We start from the raw sequence: 9,251 nt of genomic DNA, 5'->3' as shown, positions 1-9,251 counted from the left end.
TTTCTGGGTAATAACACACAGAAGTTAATGTAGGCCAGGAATGATGTCGTAAAACATGACAAGTAGCAACCACAGCTAGAGCAGTAATAAGCGAGTTCTCTGTCAAATACTAAACCAGATGTGTCAAAACACTAATAAGAGAGTGCAGGGGAGCTTGTGATGTACCCTGAAGAACAAGAAATTCCCCAAATTGCCATGCTAAAAATGTTACCATTTCTGAAAGAAAACTTTAATAAGAGGGAAATAATTTTTCTGGACTTATTAATAATAACACTAGTGTTACCTTTCAACACATATTATCAGACTGATTCTCCTTGTGAGGTTAAGATTATTGCTTTTATTTTATAAGAAGACTAAACCAATCAAATAAGAGCCAAGACTTGAATCCAGGACTTTAAAACTCTATGCCCAGTTCCATTTACAATACCATTGTATGAACCTTCGGCAAGAAGCAAAGGAAATGAGTTGGAGTGGAGAAGCCACATTAGTTCAAGTCTAAAGCCAGCTCTCGGCAAAAATTTGCCTGGCGTCTTCACTTGTTAGAAGCGATACCCAATGCCTTTGTAGTACTTCTTCCCCATTTTCACCTTTGAGAACGCTTGGCTTAAGAAAAAAAATTTTTTTAATTGTAAAATCATAGCTGTGTACATTTGTGCAATCAAGGGTTACAATGTGTTAGTTTCATACACAATCTGAAATATTCTCATCAAACTGTTCAATGTAGCCTTCATGGCATTTTCTTTTTTTTTTTTTTTTTTTTTGTAGAGACAGAGTTTCACTTTATGGCCCTCGGTAGGTGCCGTGGCCTCACACAGCTCACAGCAACCTCCAACTCCTGGGCTTAAGTGATTCTCTTGCCTCAGCCTCCTGAGTAGCTGGGACTACAGGCGCCCGCCACAACACCTGGCTATGTTTTGGTTGCAGTTTGGCCAGGGCTGGGTTTGAACCTGTCACCCTCGGTATATGCGGCCGGCGCCTTACCGACTGAGCCACAGGCGTGGCCCCGCATTTTCTTAGTTATTGTATGTAGACATTTGTATTCTGCATTTAGTAAGTTTCGCCTGTACCCATTCTAAGATGCACCGTAGGTGTGGCCCCACCCATTACCCTCCCCCCAACCTAACCTCCCCCCTCCCTTTCCCTCTCTTGGCCCTTTCCCCATATTCTTGCGCTACAGTTGGGTTATAGCCTTCATATGAAAGCTATAAATTAGCTTCATAGTAGGGCTGAGTACATTGGATACTTTTACTTCCATTCTTGAGATACTTTGCTAAGAAGAATATGTTCCAGCTCCATTCATGTAAACATGAAAGACGTAAAGTCTCCATCTTTCTTTAAGGCTGCATAAGATTGCATGGTGTATATGTACCACAATTTGCTAGTCCATTCGTGGGTCAGTGGGCACTTGGGCTTCTTCCATGACTTAGCAATTATGAACTGGGCTGCAATAAACATTCTGGTATAGATGTCTTTGTTATATTATGATTTTTGGTCTTCTGATATACCTAGTAAAGGAATTATAGGATTGAATGGCAGGTCTATTTTTAGATCTCTAAGTATTCTCCAAACATCCTTCCAAAAGGAACGTATTAGTGTGCATTCCCACCAGCAGTGTAGAAGTGTGCCCTTTTCTCTGCATCCATGCCAACATCTCTGATTCTGGTATTTTGTTCTGTGGGCTATTCTTACTGGGGTTAGGTGATACCTCAAAGTAGTTTTGATTGGAATTTCTTTGATGATTAAGCATGATGAGCTTTTTTTCATGTGTCTTTAGATCATGCATCTGTCTTCCTTAGAGAAGTTTCTCTTCAAGTCCTTTGCCCACCTTGAGATGGGATCACTTGTTCGTTTCTTGCTAATACATTTGAGTTCTCTGCGGATTCTGGTTATTAACCTTCCTTGGAGGTATAACCTGCAAATAATTTCTCCCATTCTGAGGGCTGCCTGCTTGCTTTACTTACTATGTTCTTGACTGTGCAGAAGCTTTTTAGTTTGATCAGGTCCCAGTAATGTATTTTTGATACTGCTTCAATTGCTGGGGGAGTCCTCCTCATAAAATATTCACCCAGGCTGATTCCTTCAAAGGTTTTCCCTGAACTTTCTTCAAGTATTTTTATAGTTTCAAGTCTTAAGTTTAAATCTTTTATCCAGTGAGAGTCTATCTTAGTTAATGGTGAAAGGTGTGGGTCCAGTTTCAGTCTTTTACAGATCGCCAGCCAGTTCACCCAGCACCATTTGTTAAATAGGGAATCTTTTCCCCACTGAATGTTTTTAATTGGCTTGTCAAAGATCAAATAATGGTAAGTAGCTGGATTCATCTCTTGGTTCTCTGTTCTGTTCCAGATATCTACTTCTCTGTTTTTGTGCCAGTACCATGCTGTTTTAATTACTATCGATTTATATTACAGTCTCAGGTCTGGTAGCGTGATTCTTCCTGTTGTTTTTTTTTTTTTTTTCTGAGTAATGTTTTGGCTATTTGAGGTTTTATTCTGATTCCATGTAAAACGAAGTATTATTTTTTCAAGATCTTTAAAATATGACAATGGAGCTTTGCTAGGAATTGCATTAAAATTATATATTGCTTTGGGTAGTATAGACATTTTAATGATGTTGATTCTTCCCAGCCATGAGCATGGTATGATTTTCCATTTGTTAAAATCTTCAGCTATTTCTTTTCTTAAAGTTTCATAGTTCTCTTTGTAGAGATCTTTCACGTCCTTTGTTAGGTATACTCCCAAATATTTCATCTTCTTTGGCACTACTGTGAAAGGAATAGAGTCCTTGACTGTTTTTTCATCTTGGCTATTGTTGGTATATATAAAGGCCACAGATTTATGGGTGTTGGTTTTATAGCCTGAGACATTGCTGTAATCCTTGATAACTTCTAAAAAGTTTTGTAGTAGATTCCCTAGTGTTTTCCAGATATATGATCATGTCATCTGCAAAGAGTGAAAGTTTGATCTCTTCTGACCCCTTGATCGCCTTTTCTTCCCTAATTGCAATGGCTAAAACTTCCATTACAATGTTAAAGAGCAATGGAGACAATGGGCAACCTTGCCTGCTTCCTGATCTAAGTGGAAATGATTTCAATTTAACTCCATTCAATACGATATTGGCAGTAGGTTTGCTGTAGATGGCCTCTATCAGTTTAAGAAATGTCTCTTCTATACCAATTTTCTTAAGTGTTCTGATCATGAAGGGATGCTGGATATTATCAAAACCTTTTTCTGCATCAATTGAGAGAATCATATGGTCTTTATTTTTTAGTTTGTTTATATGCTGAGTTACATTTACAGATTTACATATATTGAACCAGCCTAGAGACCTTGGAATAAATCCCACTTGGTCATGGTGTATAATTTTTTTGATGTGTTGTTAGATTCTGTTTGTTAGGATCTTATTGAGTATTTTTGCGTCAATATTCATTAGTGATATTTCTCTATAATTTTCTTTTGTTATTGGGTCTTTCCCTGGTTTAGGGATGAAGGTGATGGTTCCTTCATAGAATGTGTTGGGTAGTATTCCTTCTTTTTCTGTATTTTGGAAGAGGTTTAGTAATATAGGTACTAGTTCTTCTTTAAAGTTTTGGTAGAATTCTGACATAAAGCCATCTGGTCCTGGGCTTTTCCTTTTAGGGAGATTTTGTATAGTTGATGCTATTTCAGAACTTGATATAGGCCTGTTCAAAATTTCTACATCATTCTGGCTAAGTCTTGGTAGGTGGCATACTTCCAGGTATTGGTCAATTTCTTTCAGATTTTCATATTTCTGAGAGTAAATTTTCTTGTAATATTTGTTAAGAATTTTTTTAATTTCTGAGGGGTCTGTTGTTATTTCATCTTTACCTTTTCTGATTGATGAAATTAGAGATTTTACTTTTTTTTTTCCAGGTTAGGTTGGCCAAAGTTTTATCTATTTTATTGATCTTTTCAAAAAACCAACTTTCTGATATATTGATCGGTTGTATAATTCTTTTGTTTTCAATTTCATTTCATTCTGCTCTGATTTTGGTTATTTCTTTTCTTTTGCTGGGTTTGTGGTTGGAATGTTCTTCCTTCTCCAGTTGCTTGAGATGTTCCATTAAGTTATCAATTTCCTCTCTTTCCGTTTTCTTGAGGAAGGCTTGCAGTGCTATAAATTTCTCTCTTAGGACTGCCTTGGCAGTATCCGAGAGGTTCTGATAATTTGTGTCTTCATTGTTGTTTTGTTCCAAAAATTTGGTGATTTCCTTCTGAATCTTGTCTATAACCCATCTATCCTTCAGCATAAAGTTATTTTTCTTCCATGTTTTTGTATGGGTATGCAGGTTCCTATTGTTATTGAGTGCAACTTTTATTCCATGAAGGTCTGAAAAGATGCAAGGAATAATTTCTATTTTTTTAAATTTGCTGAGGTTAGATTTGTAGCCTAGGAAGAGGTCCATTTTGGAGTATGTTCCATGGGCTGATGAGAAGAATGTGTACTCAGTTTTGTTGGGATGAAATGTTCTGTAGATGTCCGTTAAGTCCAGATGTTGAATGGTTAAGTTTAAATCTAAAATTTCTTTGCTTAGCTTCTTTTTAGAGGATCTATCCAGCACTGCTAAAGGGGTGTTAAAATCTCCAACTAGTATGAAACTGGAGGAAATCAAGTTGCTCATGTCTGTTAGAGTTTCTCTTATAAAATGAGGTGCATTCTGGTTGGGTGCATAAATATTAATAATTGAAATCTCATCATATTGAGTATTACCTTTAACAAATATGAAGTGTCCATCTTTATACTTTCTTATTTCAGTTGGTTTAAAACCTATTGCATCTGCAATAGGATTGCAACGCCCACTTTTTTCTGCTTTCCATTTGCCTGAAGTACAGATGACCATCCCTTCACCTTGAGTCTATATTTGTCTTTTAATATAAGATGAGATTCTTGGATGCAGCAGATATCTGGCTTGAGTTTTTGTATCCAGTCAGCCAACCTGTGCCTCTTTAGAAGACAGTTTAAACCATTCACATTAACTGAGAATATTGATAAGCCTTTCGAGTGTCCGGTGGACATTTTTAATCCTTTTGTGACTGTGGAAGTTGGAGTTTGATCAAAATTCCCTGGGTGGGTTTACTTTTGTGGTGGAGGATTACGCTGGTCTTTATGGAGGATAGGTCTGAGAATATCCTGGAGAGCTGGTTTAGTTGTGGCAAATTTCTTCAACATGTGAATGTCATTAAAGTATTTAATTTCTCCATCTTAAATGAAACTCAGTTTAGCTGGGTACAGAATCCTGGGTTGAAAGTTATTTTGTTTTAGGAGATTAAAAGTGGATGACCATCTTCTTCTAGCTTGAAAGTTTTCAGCAGAGAGATCTGCATTTATTCTAATATTCTTCCCCTTGTAGGTGATGGTTTTCTTTCATTTGGCTGCTTTCGGAATTTTCTCCTTCATATTAAATTTAGTGAAATTGATTATGATGTGTCTTGGGAATGTCTTATTCTGATTGAGTCATGCTGGAGTTCTGAAACGGTCTGCTATCTGAATTTCAGAATCTCTTGGCATGTCTGGAAAGTTCTCCTTCATAATCTCATGGAGAAGAGTCTCTGTGCCTTGTGAAGCCACTTCATCACTTTCGGGGATCCGTATCAGACAAATATTGGTTTTCTTTGAATTATCCCAGAGCTCTCTGAGACAGTGATCTGTTTTTCCCTCCATTTCTCTTCCTCTTTGAGTTTGGGAGTGTTTGAAAGCTTTGTCTTCAATGTCAGAAATCCCTTCTTCTGCTTGCTCCATTCTGTTACTGAGGGATTCTACTGTGTTTCTCAGATCTTTGAGGGCTGCAACTTCTTGTCTCAATGTGTGAAAATCTTTGGTCATTTGGTCTTTGAATTCGTTGAATTCTTGAGACATCTTTTGAGTTACTGCTTAGAATTCTAATTCGATCTTATTTGCTATCCAGATTCTGATTTGATTTCTGACATCTTAGCTACTTGTTTGTGCATGGGGTCTTGTGTTGTGTCTGCCCCATTGTTCCTTGGTGGAGTTGATATACTCTGATTATTCATTTTGTCAGAGTTTTTCCCTTGATTTCACCTCATGATTGTTTTTCACTGTTGCCTCTGGCCATCCTCAGAGTTGGGGAGGTGTCTCTTCAAGATTAGACCCCAGGGGGATCACTCTATTGTTGCTGGATCTTTGTAGGGAGTGACCCTGTGTAGTTCCTCTGGGGATGCCCCACCAGGGAGTTCTGGTTGTGGAAGCAGCTCCAGAGTGTGACACAACTGGATCCAGCAACAGAGCATGGGGTGGTGCACATAGTTCTGGGAGTGCCTGGTTCCCAGTGACTTTGGCACAGAGGGCCCAAGGCTCCAGCAGTCTCTGGCCAGGAGAAGAGCTCCACACAGAGGCAAGGAGGGCTTTGGAGAGCACCCGGCTACCAGAGTCCCTAGCCAGACAAGCGGGCACGGGAGGGAAGACTCGTGATTGTGTAGCTCCCAGAGTTCCTGGTTAGGGCATGTAGAGGACCAGATGGCAGGGTAGCAGGTCCCTATGCAGCTCTTTCCTGTTTGGCGGGTGCAGCTCTTCTGGAGGTCTGGGAGGGTGCTGATGCCGGGTCATGCAGCAGCTCTTCAGGAGATCTGGGAGGCTGCTGATTGCAGGTCTCAGGGCAGCTCTTCCAGAGGTGGGATGGTGTCGATTGTGGGTCCTGGCACAGCTGTTCCAGAGGTCTGGGAGGGTGCCAATCACCAGTCCTGGTGCAGCCCCTTAAGAAAATTTTTAATAAACACATTCACACTAAGGTAGGCATGACTGGTAAGTCCAACAGAATGTGATTGTTAAGTCACAGGTAGCCACTAAACACATGAGGGCTGGGCTGGGAAATCAGCAGAGGAAGAAGCCCAACCATCACCCTAAAATCCTACCCCCTTAGGCAACATAAGGCAAGCTCTGCCCAGTTAGTGTTCGAGAAATGCTAACTTCATCTACCAACAGTATGGGGGTCATTATGAAAAGTTGTGAGATACATGAAAATTAAGGAACATGAAATCTGCACAGAAACAAATGAACCCCTCCCAACAACACTGATAAGCTGAGCAAGTTGAAACTTGCACTGGTGAATCAGAAAGGATGCTGTCTGTATTTCTTGGAAGTGAAATAATGGACCATAATACAGCCTGTCTCAAAACTTTCATAGTCACCTATCTAATCATGAAAATAAGCTCATTGACAGATGTTTCTAAAAATGTATTTGAGGTGATACTACACTGACTACTATTTTTGCTTCTTTGGGCTGTTTTTCATCTTTTTGATTGTTTTCCCAAAGTGTCCATTAATGAACAAAACAGTGAAAAAACATGTATTTGCTGAAGGTGAATGCCTATGTCCTCCAGCTTCTGATAGGCAAGATAATAAATAGTGAGCAGGGGCAGCTGGGAGTGAGACAAAGTGAGTGGATATTACCTTGGAAAATCTGCAAGCCTTGCAGATTTTTATTAAAATATCAAGTTCTTAAATGAGTAACCAGTAAAGAAACATTAACTCAAATGATTTTTCTTGTGACTATTATTTTAATATTCCAGCAAGCTAGAATCTATAATAGATTAAGATTCTTCATCTGTTAAGAGAATTGCCATTCCACTAAAGGTGGAACTCAACTCTAAAAAAATGCTCGACCCCACCCAATGGCATGGAAATTAAACAATCTTCTGTTGAATAACAGATGGGTGAAGGAAGAAATAAAACAAGAAATCATTAACTTCCTTGAGCAGAACAACAATGAAGACACAAGCTACCAAAACCTGTGGGATACTGCAAAAGCAGTTTTGAGAGGAAAATTCATCGCTTTAGATGCCTACATTCAAAAAACAGAAAGAGAGCACATCAACAATCTCACAAGAGATCTTAAGGAACTGGAAAAAGAAGAACAATCTAAGCCTAAACTCAGTAGAAGAAAAGAAATATCCAAAATCAAATCAGAGATCAATGAAATTGAAAACAAAAGAATCAGTCAGAAAATTAATGAAACAAGAAGTTGGTTTTTTGAAAAAATCAATAAAATAGATAAACCATTGGCCAGACTAACAAGGAATACAAAAGTAAAATCTCTAGTAACCTCAATCAGAAATGATAAAGGGGAAATAACAACTGATCCCACAGAGATACAAGAGATCATCTCTGAATACTACCAGGAACTCTATGCCCATAAATTTGACAATGTGAAAGAAATGGATCAATATTTGGAATCACACCCTCTCCCTAGCCTCAGCCAGGAAGAAATAGAGCTCCTGAACAGACCAATTTCAAGCACTGAGATCAAAGAAACAATAAAAAATCTTCCAACCAAAAAATGCCCTGGTCCAGATGGCTTCACTCCAGAATTCTATCAAACCTTCAAGGAACAGCTTATTCCTGTACTGCAGAAATTATTCCAAAAAAATGAGGAAGAAGGAATCTTCCCCAACACATTCTATGAAGCAAACATCACCCTGATACCAAAACCAGGAAAAGACCCAAACAAAAAGGAGAATTTCAGACCAATCTCACTCATGAACATAGACGCAAAAATTCTCAACAAAATCCTAGCCAATACATTATAGCTTATCATCAAAAAAGTCATTCATCATGATCAAGTAGGCTTCATCCCAGGGATGCAAGGCTGGTTTAACATACGCAAGTCCATAAACGTTATCCACCATATTAACAGAGGCAAAAATAAAGATCACATGATCCTCTCAATAGATGCAGAAAAAGCATTTGCTAAAATCCAGCATCCTTTTCTAATTAGAACACTGAAGAGTATAGGCATAGGTGGCACATTTCTAAAACTGATTGAAGCTATCTATGACAAACCCACAGCCAATATTTTACTGAATGGAGTAAAACTGAAAGCTTTTCCTCTTAGAACTGGAACCAGACAAGGTTGTCCTCTGTCACCTTTACTATTCAACGTAGTGCTGGAAGTTCTAGCCAATACAATTAGGCAAGACAAGGAAATAAAGGGAATCCAAATGGGAGCAGAGGAGGTCAAACTCTCCCTCTTTGCTGACGACATGATCTTATACTTAGAGAACCCCAAAGACTCAACCACAAGACTCCTAGAAGTCATCAAAAAATACAGTAATGTTTCAGGATATAAAATCAATGTCCACAAGTCAGTAGTCTTTGTGTACACCAATAACAGTCAAGATGAGAAGCTAATTAAGGACACAACTCCCTTCACCATAGTTTCAAAGAAAATGAAATAACTAGGAGTATACCTAACGAAGGAGGTGAAGGACCTCTATAAA

This window comes from Nycticebus coucang, chromosome 17, assembly GCF_027406575.1.
Source record: "Nycticebus coucang isolate mNycCou1 chromosome 17, mNycCou1.pri, whole genome shotgun sequence".
Classification (NCBI taxonomy): Eukaryota; Metazoa; Chordata; class Mammalia; order Primates; family Lorisidae; genus Nycticebus; species Nycticebus coucang.
This window is presented reverse-complemented; position numbering follows the sequence as displayed.